Source organism: Callospermophilus lateralis, chromosome 9 (genome assembly GCF_048772815.1).
Source record: "Callospermophilus lateralis isolate mCalLat2 chromosome 9, mCalLat2.hap1, whole genome shotgun sequence".
NCBI classification, from domain to species: Eukaryota; Metazoa; Chordata; class Mammalia; order Rodentia; family Sciuridae; genus Callospermophilus; species Callospermophilus lateralis.
In genome coordinates, this window is record NC_135313.1 from 25018994 (window position 1) to 25037015 (window position 18022).

The following is an 18022-nucleotide window of genomic DNA, read 5'->3' on the forward strand; positions in this document are numbered from 1 at the left end:
TGGTCAGGTCCTTTAGAGGGGATGAGTGTTTTCATGGCCAAAGAAACTTCCAAACTTCCTAGTAGGTATTGCTTCTGGCAATCCTGATACTCTTTAGTTATTTAGTTATCCTGATACTCTTTAGTTATTTAGTTATCCTGATACTCTTTAGTTATTTAGTTATCCTGATACTCTTTAGTTATTTGTGAATAACAGGGTTTCAACATTTGAACTATGTCTGATAGTTAAAGATATTTTGTGCTTGGCAGGACTATTCTAATTTCTAAATAACCCACTGAAAAATGTAACAAATAACACCATTGAGGTGTGAACCTTCCCATCAACTCTTTTTCTATAAGAAGTTGGAACATCTCAAGAAGTGCAGATAATGATTTCATTGTAATTCTCTTGTAAAATGGAATCTCGAAAGTATAGATGCCCCCTCTCTTGTTTTGGAAATTTCTCTGAGAACTTATTCTTTCAAATAAGACTTAACTCTTTGGCCTGATAGCTGAGACTGCCATCAGATAAACTTGCTCACCAGACTGAAACATAAATTTCATTTAGTTCCTCTTATTCTTATGGGCCCTTTCGTCGTAGGGCCTCATACAAAGTAGTCTTTTGATCATCTTATGGAATTTATCTTAAGTTTTATTTTGTAATATGAAAACTGTTCTGGTCTCAGAAGAGCTAGATTTCTGTACTGACTCCTTTAAAGTTATGGTTTTATTTCCTCTGAAATATGGTACCATCTCAGTTTGGGGCTTCTTATCACTCATAAGAAATAATAATCCTCCTCTCATTTTTTATGACAAAAATATGATTATTGAAAATGAAATGTATAAGGATGTTAAAACATTTGTACCAAATGTAACAATCTATTTAAAATTTCAAACCAAGTGGACAATTATCGAGTGTACCCTTGGCCAGCAAGTGTCTAGATTTTTTTATGCTGTGAATATTTACCTCATGTCTGGCTCCATTTTATTCGTTTACCTTCCTGCCTCAAAAATGTCATATTGACAGGTTTTAGTTAATGCATCCTTAGGAGAGTTTTGATTAAAGATGGACATAAATTTTCAAATATTTCAACTATGTAAAAGTGTTGAGGGCCATGGCTGAGTCGGGATGACACATGGCATTTTTGCCAGAAGTAGTGGTTGAGAGGTGACGTCAGCAAGCCATTAAGATGATGACTTTTGAGTTCTCGCGGAGTTCCCGTTGAGTTCAGGTTGAGCTCTCGCGGGGATTCCTAAAAAGTTCTCATTGGTTGGGGAAGTGCCGGAGGAGGGATTTTCCGGTTGGTGGTTCCTGGAGGAGCCGTGTGGCATTTGGGAGAGTTCCCTGGGGAGCGTGTATGTGGAGTGTACTGGTGGAGTTCAGAAATAAAGTTTGTTCCTGCTTCAGTGGCTCGTGATTTGTGCCCAGCCAGACTGCAGCATAAAAGCCCACACATCTTGTTTTGAATTCTGTTAATATTTGTGTTTCTGGATGCTATGAATTGTACTTAAGATAATGCATATATTTTAATAGATATGTGTGAATATTAACACATATATAGCATGTAACCTTAAAATGTGCTTTCTAATCATATATTATGAGTATTATATTCCCTAATTAATTATGATAAATTGAAGGATCAGAAACATGTATCATGTACTTTTTTGTGTGTCCCTTTTCTAAGTCCAACTAGTTTGAGATTGTCAATAATCAATTTGCAAATTCATACAGATTATATTTGGCCAAACATTTTCTAGTACAATGCCAAGTATGGACTTGGAAGTAGAAAATAGAGTTCATCTCATAGTTCTAGATTTATGATTCAATTTTACACCAACCAGTGTGGTTTCTCTATCCTCACGTATGTGATTTCTCCAAAACTCCCATTAAAACATTGTCTTCCCTAAGCAATGTTTATATTCAAATATTCATTCTTGGCCCAGTGAGTCACTTTCAACTAGTCTGTAGTTGTCTGAAATATTTGCTTATTTTTCTCCCAAACAACATTCAACTGCCTGCATCTGTTCATATTTGTTCAACTGAAACTTAAGTGTCACGATTGGTCTGTCACTTAAAAACAAAATGGTAGCTGGCAGAAATAAACCACAAAATATTAGATTAAGGAAGGGTGATCCTATGTTTCAAAATTGTCAACATCTGATGTAACAACCCAATAATATAAATTATATACATACCTGAAGTGGACCACAGTGAATAACGCATCAATTCAAATGATATTTTACAAGCTGAACATTTTTCTTGGAGATAATTCACACAGCTGAGAACTAAAAGGAAACACTTCTGTAATCTTTATTTATGAAGGAAAAAAAAAAAACACTATGAGCTACATAATCACAGAGTCTTAATACTTGATGTACACTTGTCACCTTCTAGTTGGCCAGTCCTAAAATTGTCTTCTTGCAAAATATTTTCTATTTTTCCTGCTCCAACATCCACAGTAAAGAGGTTCAATCTCAAAATAAAGGCTCTGAAAGAACAGCCCCAGTAATCATGCGTCCTAAGAATGGCCCAGTCTATCTAATATTATAGAAATCCATTTTCAATGTTCACAGGTGTTTTGACAATAGGTGGTATGCAAATACAGAAAAGCATGATGTGCATGGCGGAGATCCATTATCAGTGCCCTGCTATGCCACTCATCTTTATTGTGGAAACCTCTAGGCTTAAGTGGATTATAATACAACAATATAATTCAATTAAAAGTACATCTGGAAGATGCTGTAAATTTGCATGAGTGTTGATAACTTGCTTTGTAGCTTTCAATATTTTCTGTCATGAACTGTTCATGACCCTCTTTGTGGTCTGTTTCTCAATAGTTTCCTGAATGTCTTCACTCTGGACATTCATTTAAAAATTCTAGCCAAAATGTTGATTTCATGTTTGTAGCAATGAATGTGAAGAAAACAAACCACATACGTATCTTGTTACACAGATTAGATAAAAACTTCTTCCAGAGTGATGGTTTTGTGAGATTGATACCTTGTGTGGATGGTATAAATATTTTTCTATCAATATTTAACAGAAAAGAATTTGACTTTGAATTCTCTCCACCAATAATTAACACCCCTATCGATTTTGTAAATGAAAGGATTTTGTATTCATTTTGTTGGCAGAATGATTTGAGATCAAGGAGGAAATGCCTTTTGACAACCTCTGCACATTCTTCATTGCAGAGAGAAATGCATTCTGCTAGCTGTCCAATCAATTATGTAGACAAAATGAATTTCATCATAATTCTGTCAACAAAATGCTAACTTGGTTAAATTATTCTCTCCACAAAATGAATTAACTTAAAAATCCTTTTGTCCACAAAATAGATTTAAGCATTTAGCGAAGCCTTGTAAATACTATCTTCTGTTAGTTTAGTATGTGTAATGCAAATAAGTGGATTGGCTGTATCAGCATTTTTAGTTTTTCAGAGGTTATGGACCTGTCTGGTATACCTCCCTTTTTCATTTAAGGTCAAATGGAGAGCAAGGTCAATTATCTAGGGAACAGCATGGGGTAGATGAATGTGGCACTGTTCGGAACTATTGTAAGTTATTTCCATATAAGTATCACACAGTTTTACAAAGTATGATTTAATAATTAAGTTTTTAATTAGGGCTTCAATTTCAACATGTCATTTTAGGGATCATTCTTCATAGAGAAAAGAGATTAGTGGTTAAACTTCTTAACATGCTGCTGAAAAATAAAACTCATTCTGTAATCCTATATCATTTATTAAATTTCCATTACAACCTTCTATATTATTATTCTCTTATGATACATTAGTACTTAAAAATAAATGCTATGATAAATACATGAGAGGTGGGTTGTGTTGTTTCTTTAAAAATTACATCAACAAAACTAGTTGCACCAGGCTTGACTTACTTGACAGCAAATTTTTTAAAGGATTATTCAACAATGTGATGTCCAGGAATGTGTAGTTTGAAATTCCTTTATTTTACAACATTAGCTTTACTTGTTAATGAAAATATGTTAGTGCAGTTTAAATGTAATATTTTTTATTATTAATATTTATTCAATCATGTAAACTGGCAGGCGTGTCACCAAACCTAATTCCAGTTATTAGAGAAATTTTAAAATATTAAATATTATCTTTTATTTTTAAGAGTATCTTATGGACTTTGGGCAGGCTCTGTAACCTTCTCTACTTCTAGATGTTATGGAGTTATTTAATTTGAAGGATGATATTTCTCCCGTTACATCTTCATGAGACTCTTGTTGGATTGAACTAGAATAGACTAGGCAGAAAAGGAGAGAGAATAGAAAATTCATTTTTTTTCTTGTAAAACACATTTGTCATGATTGAGAAGGGTGAGAAGGGTTTAGAGAAGATGCACTAGTGGTAACAACAGATGAGGCGGTGCCTCTCTCACACATCATCTTCACTTTAATAAGGCTGTGCTGTTTTTTAAAAGCAAAAACAAATGACAATTCTTTGACACTTAAAAAAAAAAGAAAACTTCTTCAATGGTTTCACTGTCAAAGTTAAGTAAACGAATTATTTATAAATGTTAGAGAGATCATCAGCTTTTCTTCCCCCTGGATGTAATAGAACCATATAAGCAGAAACACAAACTGAATTTTCTGGATTTATATTAGGAACAAAATGAAAATCAGTAAGAAAAAAAAATTTTTTTTCTTTTTAACATGACTTCATTGCTGTGTCCTCAGCATGGAAGAAGTAAGACTTAGTATTAGTAGATACTCAACAAATATTTACTGCATGGTCAAATGAACCACCATAAACTTTCCATCTCTCGGGCTGGGGTTGTGGCTCAGTGATAGGCTCACCTCACATGTGTGAGGCCCTGGGTTCGATCCTTAGCACCACATAAAAATAAATAAATAAAATAAAGGTATTGTTTTCAATACAACAAAAAATAAATACTAAAATTTTTTTTTTTAAAAAAAACCTTTCCATCTCTCAAGGTAAACCATATTTTATGTAACTTAACCAAAACATGAAATATTTTGTCCCTCCCACTTGAAAACCTTAATCACTTATCATAGCAGAAATGGGTAAAAAGAAAGAAGAATTAAAAAGATATATTGCTGAACTTGTCTGGTTTTGACAGAAGAGACAAAATCTTCATTTTCAGAAGTAAAAAAATGGAACTCTGGTGTAATCTGTCCCCATTTGGGTAAAATATGTGCCTATTAATTGGATTCCCATTTCTTTTAGTTAGATCATTTTCTAATTTGTTTGATGTGAAGGGCATAAACTTTTCAAACTATTGGATTTAAGAGTATTATGAAGAATAGCATATTCCAAGCTATACTATTAATAACAATAAAGTTAAGGAGCTTTGACAAAAAAAATCCAAGGTGATAGGTGAAGCACAGACTGTGACCATGGCCAACTAAGCCCTATCAAACAATTCATAAATTCTAGAAAGAGAGAACAACTAGCTGGAAGCTTTCGGATGAGATCTAAATGTTCATGAGTGGCACTATTCTCAAACTCTGAATATTTGACAACATTGTGATTAAATATAATTATTGTTATTCTCAAAATCTCTAGAAGAAAGACTATTGCATTTTGTGATTTTATAGTCACAAAATAAGACTGGTGTATTCACATTTGTATTTGCAGATATATGTAATGCATGCATGTATTTATAGTCATCTACCCTTATCTATGATTTTTGCATATACAATGTGGATATATTCCTTCTTAGGGACTCAGACTAGGAGCTGTACTCTTTAGCAAGATTTTCCTAATTCTCAGCACGAATAGAAATTCTTTCCTTTGTTCTTAAAGGATTTAGTGAATAATTTCAATAGTGTAGCTTATCATACTAATATGATCTTTATGAATGGATTCTTATCCATTGGGATAAACTTTCTCTAGATATATGGGGCTGTTTTTTATGTTTTGGGCTTGGCAATGACTAGACCACTAGCTGGCATACAGGAGATATTCAGTCAATAGTCATTTGTTATTGAAGGAAAGAAAGATCCTGCACTATCTAAATGCTAGATAAAAAAAAATGTATAATGGCATAATTTGGCGTGAACATACTTTATATACAGAGTTACGGAAAATTGTGCTGTGAATGGATAATTATGAATGTAATGCATTCCACTATTGTCATGTATGTAAGGAAAAAAAAAAGAATGTGATCCCAAACAGACAATTTGGGTGGAAATGAATGGATTATTATTCCACTTCTGTTAGTTGAAAACCCCAGTATATGCTGGGCTGAGAAATACACAGTTAGGTATCACTTTGCATCCACAGGTTGTCTCTATGATAGAGAGCTGCACAATAGATGAATAAACTTAGGCTTACTGAGCTTCATTAAAAAAATAAAATAAAATGAGGGCTGGGCTGTAGCTCAGTGGCAGAAAGTACTTGCCTAGCATGTATGAGGCACCAGTTTTGATCCTTAGCAGCAAAAAAAAAAAAAAAAAAACTAACTAAATAAAGGCATGCTGTCCATTACAACTATACAAGAAAAAATTAAAATTAAAAAAATGAAATGAACCTGTTATGAAGGCAAAGATGAGAGCCAAATAATTTGATGCTGATGTTTACATTACATGAGAGCAAACCTCATCAGAGCTGCTTATCTACAAAGTTTGGTGAAACACTTTTTAAATTTGTTTTGCCAATACCAGGGTCAAATGAAATATTAAATGATAAAGTAGTTTGCAAGTGAAATTTTAGTTTCTAAACTTCTGGTTGCCATAATTATTTTCATTAAAATTATTCTATGAAACACTTGCACTTAAGTCTTTTTATTGAAATAATAATAATGGAACAAATAAAATACCTTGTTTTATAAGGAAGGTGAATCTTTATTACAAGGTTCTTTCTATTATACTTTCTGCCTTCACCAGAAAAAAAGAAGCGAACAGCATTTCTATGTTGATGCTTTCTAGTTTGTATTATAATTACTACCCAGTCCTGCAATTGTATCTTTAGAAGAAATAATAGAAAAGAAGCATGCTATGGTAAGAAAGGAAGCATATTGGTGATAACTTCATGTGAATAGTGGCAGTCTTTTGAGTTGCCAGCATTGCACAATAAATTGTTTTGGAGCTGAAATCATAACTTGAGATTGGCTATATTGTATCACTAAACACCTTTCCTCATCTACAACTTCTTGTATAGGCTAAGGAGTTAATGTTTAGCAGAAGTGAAAGTGAACAATAACAGGAGCAAAATGTTGCATTAATGTTTAATGTAATGCTTTTTGACAGTATAAAGAGAACAAAAAACATTGAAATGCAAATGCAATCTGCAAGGATGCTTCCAACTTAAAGGTTTTGTTGGGAATACCTTTATTTTGTTGAAGTTTTATTTGTGAGAAATGAGAACATTATACACAAATGTAAGCTTATATTTTAACAGTTTGGATTTTTCTTTTTTTGAGACAAGACTTGCTATGTCTCCCACGATGGCCTTGAACTTGCCATCCTCTTGCTTTAGCCTCTGGAATACCTGGGATTACAGGCATGTGCCTCTGCCTCTGGATCTAGCTTCTAATGTTTTTATATGAGTCTATTATGGTGCCGCAGTCTCTGGCTGGGCACAAATCACGAGTCTCCACACAGCTTGTAGATTCAAACAGCAATTCTTTATTCCCGAACTCACACTGGCCGTCTACAACTGGCCGTCTACAAACACGTTCTGGGGAAATCCACGTTCTCTGCCCAGATCCACACTCTGCCCAAATCCACTACTCCTGGGCTTCTGTCTCCCCAAAATACTGTCTGACCCTAAGAACTCAAGAGGAACTCAGCAGCAGGATACGCCCTATTCTAAAGGGGGAACACCCTAAAAACAGATCCGCCCTGGTCCTTGAGCAAGGACACCTTACATGCAATGTCCTGCAAAATGTCCTATTTCCATGAGTCCTTCCACTAAAGAAACATGGGGGTACGCTGGCAAGGAAATTGTCATACCTACTTGGCTGATGGCTCCCAGCATTATGGCCTCGTTTTTCCTCCAGAACAGTAATTCTTAGACTTTTTTTTTACACATTAGTAAATAAGGAAATATTTTGTAAAAGCTTCTTTCTGTATAATACCAACAATAATTTTGTTAAATAAAAGAAATTAAAGCTAACAATTGTAAAACAAATGGTAGTCTTATAATTGAACATATTTGATTTATAAAACACTATTCAAAAAATGCTTTTTTCCTCTCCTCAATAAAGAAGGACACAAATTCTGGGTTCAGCGTTAAGAAAAATTCTCATTTTTATCTCCATTAAAAAAGAAGATGGGGCTGGGGATGTGGCTCAAGCGGTAATGCACTTGCCTAGCATGTGTGCGGCCCGGGTTCAATCCTTAGCATCACATGCAGACAAAGATGTTGTGTCCGCCAAATGCTAAAAAATAAATATTAAAATTCTCTCTCTCTCCTCTCTCTCACTCTTTCTTTAAAAAAAAAAAAAAGAAGACGTACAGATCAATGTTGGATTCAAAATGGTGTTTCTATGGCCCAGTTCATTTCTGGCAACTCTATTTTTATTATTGGGTTTTAAGTAAAAATTCAAATGTCCATGAGACTTCACTCTGCTTGGTGTTTCTGGACTTCTAAAAATCAGAATATATTCTATGCCCCAACTTCCTTGACTGCATATTTCAAAAGGTACATTCGTATTGAAATATGATGAAAGTTTTAATAAGAAACCAATGCTTTGTAAAAGAAATCAATTGAACATTTTATAACTTAGAAAAATTGACTATTCCTTTAAAAGGTTTGGACCAGAGGGTGCTTTTAATGATAAAATCATTTTATCTTTCTTTTGTTATTTACAGAACAGAATGAAAAAGCCTGCTTAATTCCCCAAACTATTATATCACAACATCTGAATTTATGCATATGTTTAAAATGGCTTCATGAGCTTGCAGAGAATGACATTAATGTCAGTGGGGGATATGATTCATTACTTTAATATGTTCTCTTTATGGATTTGAAGACAAATAAAACATATACAATTTCCAGTAAGCAACTGGGTAAATAACAGTTGAAATAAATTGGTTAAGAGAAAATTTCTCTCTAATCTCTGTGACTCTGATCAACTCATTGCTGGAAACTACGTTCATTTCAAGGGGGGAAAAAGTAATAAGAAAGAATCTGAGAGATGAACAAAAAAAAAAAATAAGTAAGGATTTTTTTATGAAAAAACAGTAAAATAGATGAGGTATAACTAAAGTGCTTTATCATCATATAGCAACCAAGTAAGGGTATATATTAACCAACTATGAAATAAAAACAGAAATAAATCATTCAACAGATATCATAAGTGGAAACATAAGGAATCATAAATGGAAACAGCTAAATACCAAATGGTTTTCTCAAAGAAATATTGGAAGATGCATTATTTCTCAGAGATCATAGATATGGACTATGCTAGACATTGAATCTAACATTTCTGTACTGCAGGGAACTATGTCTTCTCATTATTCAAACAACTCCAATCAGAAAAAGAAGAATCAGAGAAAAAATGCTTGAGTGTTTCCTATCTGAAGTGCTGAGCTTCAGTGTCCACACATTCACCTGCAGGTTGTACACAAGGCACTCTGGTAAGGAGTGTCTAGAAACCCTCAGGGCAGCCCCTAGACCTGCTCTCTTTCCAAAATGACTTCAGAACCAGCCTATGCTAATGAAGTGTGGACAGCAGTAACACCAATTTTTCCAGGAGTGTCTGGGATCCTGAGAACAGATGTTTAAAGAAAGTTGTCTGAAGCAACAGTTATTAGAAGGGTATCAAGGCAGCAAGTCACAAGGAAAGGGAGGTCTATCAAGTGTGTGTGTGTGTGTGTGTGTGTGTGTGTGTGTGTGTATGTGTGTGTGTGTGAGTGCACGCACATCTTTGTGTGATACCCATATTTGAGACGAACAGTCGATAACGTAGAAACAGTACTCAGTGAGCAAAACCAGAATATGAGCTTTAGGTCCAAGCAGGAGACCTGGTGTCAGTGAAAATGAGATTACAATAAAGACACCTTGTTCTGGGTTTTTAAAATTTTATTTTATTTTTAATGTGGTGCCAGGGATCGAACCCAGTGCCTCACGCATGCTAGGCAAGTGCATCTACCACTGAGCCACAACTCCAGCCAAGACCTTGTTTTGTTAAGTATACAAGAAAGGTCCTAGCAGAGGAGCTGAGGCACTTAACAAGGAGTCAATGTAGGGAATTGGGTGCACAAGTACAGACTAGAACTCCATTTCTGAAGATATGGGGATGGGGAAAAACTAAGGGTGTGTCTCAGGAGGACAAATAGAAATGCTACAGTTCATAGTAGATAATGCTAGCAGATGCTACAGTGGCAGTGAGAAACAGAGCTGATTCATATGGTGTTATGATATTATTCTGAGTTTTCTTAACTAATAACCCTTTCTACAATCTGAACAAAGTCCAGATTTATAGCAAAGATGAACCAGAAAATAGGACTCAATTGACCTATCTTTGATGACTCTAATCACTTAGTCAGGAGCCAAAAAGATCTTTAATATTTCTTATCCAGGGTAACAGTCTTTCAGCTTTCAAGTTATTTAAAAACAAAGTAAGTCAAGCATTACACAATTCTTTCCAAAGATCTATTGGGAGTGGGGAAGCTGGTCATAGGTAGTATGGATCATATTAGCATAGGAAGTATGGTAAAGGTAGTCTGAGTTTCTAAATCTTTTGTATTGACATCTATTGATAATGCTGTCAAAACTTACCTAGCAAGACAACTATTTATAAGTTTGTTTGCTTGCTTTGTTTTACTGCAGAGGAAACTGTCAAAGAAAGTTGAAATCAATTTAACTCCTTAATTCCATTCAAAATTACTTACTTGATTATTGTCACATAGTAGGCATGGTATTAGGGTTTAGAAATACAGAGATGAATCAAAAAATCACAGCCCTGATAAAGCTTGATTCTAATAAAGAAATACTGACAAACGTAACATACATTCCAAGGCAAAGGGTTATGATCCAGTTACAGATGCACAATAAGATTACACAGCAACCAACCCACAAATAAACACAGAAGCACAGGGCAGAGAGGTTAACTCTTTGAAGACCACTGAAGGGATCAACAGTGAACTTCATGGTTGACATTAAACTTCATAATCTGTTCAAAAGGCAACATTGGGTGGAATCATAATCTCACAGGTTTTAATAATAGTTTTACATAACAGGAAAGGACTGGTAAAATACGTTGAAAATTTTGTGAGATTTTTAAAAGATCCCAGTATTGCCGGATTACTTCCACCATGTGCCCCTTCCCATCCACTCTGGTGCTACAGGTCATAATACCATTTCATCCAGAGAAAATTCATAAAACCTCATAATTCATTTATAGTGTCCGACCATAGACTTCACTGCAGAACAGAAAATTTCAGGGACTAAGAAAGCCTTTTCACGGATAAAGAAGGCAAGTATAAAAGGGAATCCTGAAATCTCTCATTTCTTTAACAACAACAACAGCAACAAAAACTGACTTCAAAACTACTCACCAGAATGTTATATTTTTTCTAATATATGTGATTAAAAATTGTATGTATGAATAATTTAACATGATAATAATTTAAAATATAAATGTAAAACTTGACTAAGGTCAAGTATAGTACTTGGTCCATATGATCTCTTAATCAATATTCATTGAATAAATTAATGGATAAGCTGGAGAAAGAATTAGACTGGATAACAGTAAAAAATTGAAATGAAAAGGATTATCTTAATATTCCTAAACCACGGTAATAGGATTATTTTTGACCTTGGGAATGTCATCGAAGTGTCTGTGGTGATAACATTTTTCCAGCAAAAGATATCACCTTATCTTATTCAGGAATGTAGTGAGCAGATTATGCTGATCAAACGCACAAATGAGGGGTGTTGAATCAGAGTCTCTGACCTGCTGTTGCGCATAGCTTTGTGACTTTGTGTAAATCACTTAATCTTGCCTTCCTCATTGGGAAAGCATATAGAATTTACAGACAGTTTAAACATTTGGGTAGCTTAAGCCCCAGTGTCCTATGCTAAAAAATAAAATAAAATCTTCCTCCTACTACTAATAAGTCATTGCAGTTTAAAAACATCCCTTGGCTGTGCTTAGCATTTTTTAATTCATTATCATTTTTAGTTGTAATATGTATATTAATTTTAAATTTAAATTTACTATGAAGGTTCAGCAGTCCCAGACAACAAAATTATAGCTATTTAAAAATTTTTCTTCCATGAAAACTTACATGGTCCTGCCATTCTAAGTTTGTGTAAAGTGGTCTATTTCAACTCAAAAATACTTACCTTTTTGGGAATTTTGAGCAAACTCTGGGTTGAAAAAGAAAACAAGTTAAGTTATACTGATTTCTTACTGGCATTAACAGGTTATTTGTAATTTTTGCAAATGGACAGTCACAAGCAAACATGTGTTCCTCCAAAGCAGCAGTGTGTGATTGGGTGATCAGCCTCAGCAATTTCATCTCTTCTTGCATTCTACTCTTGATTGCTGTTCTTTGTGTTATGGCTACAAAATCCCAGAATAGCAGTTACAGGAAGAAGATGCCATCACAGAGTATAAAAATGAATTTGACTTTTTATAGCATCTTTCATATGCCCAATGTTTTAAAAATAAAAATAGAACTCATGAAGGATTTGAATGATAGAAACACAAATGAGCATCACTATTTGTGGAATGGATACAGTCCAGTCCTATGGAAGTGGAAACTTAACCACCAAGGACAAGTCAACTGGTCTACCTTAGAGGTGTTTATGGACACAGAAGTACCTCTGTCTCTGTAAACTCAGCTTTTGCCTACATTCTAAAACTGTTAATATAATGGATGAGACCACTTCTGTCTTTTATTTTGTGTGTGTGAAAGAATTAACAAATAATTGTCTATAAAATTACCTTACTGGCTTCCTCATCTTTAGCCAGCAAATGAAAATCATACCCAACTGTGTTTATTTTCTGAAAATTCAAAACATGAGAACAGAGGGAAGGCAATAAGACTCAGTCTTACAAATCCCAGTGATGTTTTTTAGGAGTAAAGTCTAAATGTTTGCCATTGAGACAACCATATTAATACTTGGTAATGCCAAATCACAACATATTTAATTCTGCAGCATGCTAGAGAGGGGCCTGGAGAGTTCCAGTGTAGCATGCCTTTCCTTGTTCTTGTCTCATATTCAAGCTCTTGTTATTTAACCTACTTTAGAAGATATCTGGGGAACAAAGGAAAACATTTTTCTATGTCAAAGTGCCTGACACTAAAAATGATGAGAAAACATTGACTTAAATATTTACCATTCAGAAACATTTTGCTTTTTTTATTTTTATTTTTTCAGAACTGGGTGTTGAAACCATATTGCCATCCATGCCAGGCAAGTACTCTACCATTGAGTTACACTCTAGCCCTCAGGCGAGACTTTCCGGCCACCAGCACCCTGTGGCTGAGGTCAAGATGCCTCCTGTTTCCTTTCATAATTCTGTACTGTACTTCTTGTTCATGGCACTTGAAAGGATTCTAATATTACATCTGATTAGCGACTGTCTTGCTACCAGACCGTAATCTCCAGGTTTTGCTTTGCCATTGTGCCCCCATTAATTAGTACAGAGTACATTCCGTTAATATTTATTGAAATGATGAATAAATTATTCCAGAAACAAGCAATCTTATCTCCTGAAAACCACAACTGTCATTTGACTTTTAATCCTAAATATATCCATTTCAAAAAGAAATTATCTTCATTTCAGATCCCAGAATTTAATCATGTCAATTGGAACCAATTCAGCCAACAAAGAGGTACCTAAAGTTTTAAGACAGAGAATTTTCAGTCAGCTCACTCTACCTTCCTTTAAGATTTTTATTGTCAATTTCTGAATATCAAACTCAGAAAGGTAAAGTGCCCCTAATCTAACTGTCTCCCTTTGGGAGACACTTCTTTACAAAGAGACCCTTTTTCAGCTTGTTTAAAACACTTCTGGACAGAAGGGGAAGAATCAGCATAGCTAGTGGGATTCACCTACAAAAAGATTTCCCTGTAAGTAACAAAAACTTTAGGACAGAACTGTAGTAATAATATTTTTAAAGATGTAATTATATGGTGCTTTTCTGCCTAGGGGTTCAAGAGATTATTACATTTGTCCTCCCAGGTAGCTTTTTTTTTTTTTTTAAATTACAAATGGCTCATCATACAAAAGCCAAAGACAAAAAGCATAATATTAACACTCAGGGGCCATATCTAGATTCATGAAGATTATTTATCCCCCCCATTAAAGCCTCATCATTTAAAAGATACCAATCGAAAAACCACAATTATCCCTACTGTTTTTCAAATAAAAATAATCAGAATCTGTAGCTCATTTATCCTAATAGTGGTTTTCTACCATTTTCGTTTTTTTGTAGTCTGAGAATCCCTGTAAGAAAAATATAATTCTGACAAAAATCATCCAAGAATTTAAGTATGTTTGTGTTTATGTTTTCCCTAATGTACAGAGAGATCAAAATAGAGATCTACAGGTAGATAGATAGATCTCTTAGGATTGAACTTTATGGAAACTCCATTCAAAGCACTTAGAGCTGTACAAAAACGACCTCATTTTAATATGGACCTCCACAGTATGGCCTCCAAAGAACAATTATACAGTAACTCAGGGTTGTTGTTTTAATTTGAAAATGAAAATAACAGAGGTTTTTACTTCTCTTGAATCACTCACAGGAGGTGTTGTACCTAGGTAGAGCCACTCAGGCCATTTGTTATTTAGGTGCTGAATCTCCAAGCTCTCCCCTAAAGTCATCATTGTTCTTCAATTCTATTTCCAAAGAGTAGATTTCAAGGGCTGTGCTACTTCTCTATTTATTCCTGTTGCTTCATTCTTTTACTTCTGCAGACACTAAATAATTTATTCTAACATTCAAAATTCTTCAGAAAATCTTATTCACTTGTTCATCTGAAATAGAGGAAGAAGATGGGTTAGGCTCCAGTTAGAAACACTGTCTGGTGGCCTCTAGGGGGAGGTACTCTGTTGGTACCATCAGCCTAATAAAATTCTTTGCCAAGACTTCAAAAATTAATATATTGGCTCCTGTAGTCACTGTTCTTCCACAAAATTTATACCCATTTGCAGTTTTTCAATTACCAAGATCGTTGATGCACAAACCATCTTATTCTTGAACAAATGAAGAAGCAAGAAAATGTGATCTAAACTGAGAAGTAGAATAATTTCAGTTGTCTTTTTCTATTTTCTGGAATCTTCACCAGATATTCCTAATTATGTCCTTCTTGTAATCTAATGTTTCCTCTACCATCAAAATAAGGAATGCACAGAATCTGCCATCTCCTATTGACCAAAATGTAGTCAAATGATTTTGAAAACGTAATATTTAATTGAATAACAGAAACAAGAACACAAGAATGAAGAAAAACAAATTTGATTTAAGACTGGTAGCAAGGGTTGGGATTGTGGCTTAGTGGTAGAGCACTTGCCTTGCCTTGTAAGATACTGGGTTTAATCCTCAGCACCACATAAAAGTAAATAAATAAATTAAAAATAGTGTGTCCATTTACAACTAAAAATATTTTTAAAATACTGATAACAAAGAACAATAATATTTAAGTGATTGTCTCTGTATTGAAAACTTTACATCCGTTTTCTCGGCAAATACTTAAAATAGCCATATGTGGTAGCAATGTTTATTTGTATTTTTCAGATGAAAAAACTCAAGTTCAGTGAAGGTAACTAATTTCCTAAGATTGCACTGCTAGCAATAGTGGTAAATGGTAGAATTTGATGGAAACCTGCCATTGTGATTTGAAAGGATATACCTTTAGTTACTGGTTTATGCTAGATAACCCAGGGACAGCAGAAATCCCTGTTGATTATTTAGCTGCTGAATTTTCAATTAAAATACCTCTTTGAGGTATAAAGATGAGAACTCTACTGGCGCAGGAGAACTGAAGCACAAGACCATTGAATGAATTCTAATAGAACAATGAGCTTCACTTTTTGATCTGGATTGTTTACACTCTTGGGATACCTCCTGAACTCCATCCAGAATTACTGAACATTTTTTTATGATAGTGAAAAATTTAGAGTAATGAGAAAGGCTAAAAAAAATGGAAATATACAAACATCCCTTGGATTTCAATACAAAGGGGAAAGATTTTTCATTAACTCTAGCCTAGAGCACTGGATCTGATACTAGTCAAGTTTCTCTTAAACTAATAAAAATATGGTTTTTGAAAAGCAGAAGAAGAGAATATGTGGTTATCAGGGTGTAGCACAGGCAAAATTTATGTCAAACTTTTCTAATCTTCCTTCTCTTCCTTTTCAAAGCAAAAATTTAAATAGTTAGACCTGGAAAAACAGTAGAGAAGGTACATTTAAAGCTGAGCCAGGCACTCGATAAAATATGTGATATCTTTGGAACCAAGTTGGTGTGATAGGGGTTACACAAAGGGAATATTTACTGATAAGTACCTGGGTGAAATAGTGATTGTATGTCAGTTGAAATGATGACACATGGCTTGTCACATGACTCTTACTGGGCACTGCCATAATAAAAACTGAGTTATCATTGAGGAGACTGAAGGTATATAAATCCAGTTTATAGAAGAAATAATGCTAAGATAGCTGTAAAATCAGTTGAATGAAAGAAAAATTTTACAAAAGGACTTATTAAAGAAATTTCAATAAATAGGCATAGCAAACAAATAGTTGGGTCCAAAAATTGAATTCCACAGGCATAAAGATGAGGAGACAAGGCTTGTTCATAGACATGTGTGAATAAGAGAAGAAGGAGAAAGAGAAAGAGGAGAAGGAGGAGGAGGAGAAGAGAAGGAGGAGGGGGAAGAGGAGGAAGAGAAGAAGAAGAAAGAAAGAAATAGATTCAGGGATCTTTGTTTATACTAAGTGCATGAGTGAAGAATGGGGGGGTTAAATGTTAAAATAATCACAAGATGCATTAAAATAAGTTAAATAACAAGTGACCCATTGTGAGGGATTGACTCTTTCCTGTGTGATTCCAGCTTTGCCTGGAATGATTGGTTTGGTTCAAGGCCCTGCACTTTCAACAGGATTTGGATAAGTTAGAAAACCTGAAGAAGCAGAATGTTGACAGTTAAATAAAATTGTGAAAATTTGTTAGAAAGGATCTCTGAGTTGGGAGTAAAGACAATTTAGATAGGAATACACCAACTATCTTCAAATGACTTGAGCGTGTGTTGTACAGAAAAGTAATTAGTGGAGAATTAGGAAATAATGTGGTAAGAATTTGGTGGTAATATAAGTGAGAAGGAAAAACGCTGGGATTGGTGAAACTCATGTTTTTCTGATTCTGTGCTTTCTACTTTGCAATTGTACCTTACTTTAATAATCAAAGCTCTCAAAGGAGGTAACAAGCTGGAAGTTGGCATACTCTCTATTAGGAGGAGTGTTTAGACCACAGTGTATATGATAGAAGACCAGTTGATGTTGTTAGGATTTGAGAATGAAAATGGGATGCAATTATTTTTCTATGGGAGTGCTGTTGGATTTTTGGAAGAACCAGTCTTTGGAGTATAGGACTGTCCATGTCTCATAGCATGTTATGTGTCCTTAACTCCCAAGATATTTAATTCCATTAGTATCCTTCAGTTGATTAGTCTATTCCAAAATGCCAATACTCATTTCCAAATGTACCCTGCAGGAGGACTTCTCTCATATGCTTGAGAACAACCTCCTACTGATCCCTTAAAGTTTTTTCCAATTCCAATTTTGATTGTAATCAGATGAGCACTTGATAATACCACCATGCCTTTGTGTTTCTGAGTTTTTCCCTTCCTCCTTCCTTCCTTCCTTCAGATATTTATTGAGTACCTGATATGTTAAGTCACTGTCCTTGGTGCTGGAGATGCAATAGTGAATAAAACAGAAAATTAACACTGCCAGTGGAATGTGCATTCTAGTTGCCTGTAGGATAGTACTTCACCCCATATGCCCATACCACCAGAACTGCAACCTTTGCTTTGAAGGGTTAAACCCATCAAAACTTAACCTGGTTCCCTGGAGGAGAAGAGTCACAA